The sequence below is a fragment of the Cydia fagiglandana genome, chromosome 11 (genome assembly GCF_963556715.1).
Source record: "Cydia fagiglandana chromosome 11, ilCydFagi1.1, whole genome shotgun sequence".
NCBI classification, from domain to species: Eukaryota; Metazoa; Arthropoda; class Insecta; order Lepidoptera; family Tortricidae; genus Cydia; species Cydia fagiglandana.
Window position 1 is genome coordinate 2,398,988 of NC_085942.1, and position 1,960 is coordinate 2,400,947.

A 1,960-nucleotide genomic window follows, 5' to 3' on the forward strand; every position below is an offset into this window, starting at 1 on the left:
TTATGGCTTATTGCATTCTTATATTTCTTGTGAATAAAATTGTACTTGACTACTAATTCAACCCGACTGTAAAAAAACAGATTTTGATTTAACACGTGCGTAGTAGTTTAACACGTACATACCAACCTCAATCATTTCTTCTTAACTTTAGTACTAAACTAATTTTCATAATAGTAAGAAGTATTTAAGTGACAATGATTATACAACGAGGGGTGCGTGGTCAAACCCGATAAGTCGAGTAAAAGGGTTTTTGAAATTAGAACTATATGTGACATGCGTAGAATTCTTATTGGAATGATAAAATATTTGGATTTATCGAGTTTGACCTCCAAACCCTATATTATGTCTTTCTATACTTGTATAGGTCGACTGTAACAATAGAAGTGTATTGTCATTCTATGTCTGAACACCAAATTAAAGGCGCACCAAAGGTAAACTTCGCGTAGGGCCGAAAGCCCGAAGTGTCCAAAAGAGGCGTACCTACCTTTAGTATAATATTGTACGCTTACCAAAGCCGAGTGCCTTCGGCGCCCTCATACTCAAAACGTTGGGCGTAGCCCGACGTACGTGGCGCGCCGTACGCGTTGCAAAACCGGGCGCCTTCGGCGCCCTCATACTAAGAGTGTCGGGCGTAGGTAGCCCGATGTACGTGGCGCGCTGTATGTGTTCCAAAACCGGGCGCCTTCGGCGCCCTCATACTTAAAGCGTCGGGCGTAGCCCGACGTACGTGGCGCGCCGGACGCGTTCCAAAACCAGGCGCTTTCGGCGCCCTCATACTAAGAGTGTCGGGCGTAGCCCGACGCCCAACGCCGTACGCGTTGCAAAACCGGGCGCCGAACATACTAAGAGTGTCGGGCGTAGATAGCCTGACGTACCTGGCGCGCTGCACGCGGTCCAAAGCCAAGTGCCTTCGACTTTCTCATACTAAAAGAGTCGAACGTAGCCCAACGTACGTGGCGCGCTGCACGCGGTCCAAAATTATGAGTCTTTATTGTGGACATTCAAATCCTCATGGCCATTATAATTAAAAATTTCTACTTCTTTCTAAGAAGTTATATTTAAAAATGTCGAATCTCCCAAATTGTAAACACATCCACATATTGTCCACAGAAAAGAAGGCCGGACGTATTCCGGAACGGTGAGCTTAATTAAAAGGTCCCAGTTCCAGAAGCTAATATCCACATAAAAAAAACTTCGTGGACAAACTAAATGGCCGGGGGAAATCTATATACCTACCTTAAATCATAGTTTTATACTTAGTTTTTTTCACTAAAATGTTTAAAATAAAATAATTAATTAAAAAAAATTAAAAACACGACTGCTGCATTTTAAAGCGAACTGAAAAGCTAAAAATAATATTCATATGTTAGTTACATAACTTTATGAATCTAAATTGGAATGTAAATATACACTCACGGTCATTCACAGTAAATACTAAGGGTTATGCTCATTTATGACCGTGAATGTAGGTACGTGTACATTTAATTTCTATTGCAGTCGGGGGACCTTTTGAATGAGATGCACTTAGGCACACCAAGGTCCCCCGATTGTAATTGAAATTAAATGTACACGTACCTACAGTCACGGTCATAAATGAGCATAACCCTTAGTATTTACTGTGAATGACCGTGAGTGTATATTTACCCCCCGTAAAATATACCCGTAAAATATAGCTGCTTAATATAATATAATCATGATAGAATTAGTATTTATCTTGCCACTGAGGAGCCAAAATATCGTGTAATGTGGAGTCTTGCAAGTTCGCGCCTCGCGTCTCCTTTGACGAGGGCCGAAATACCGACAAAAATGGAGAACAAGGCGCGAAGGCGTGAACAATCTGCGAAATCGACGCCACACTCGCGTTCGCAGCTTCGCCCGCGATTCACCCGCATAGCCTGGAGGGGCCTTAACAAACCCGTTTTATTAGAGAGTGAATCTCTATTGGAACGGATTATATTGT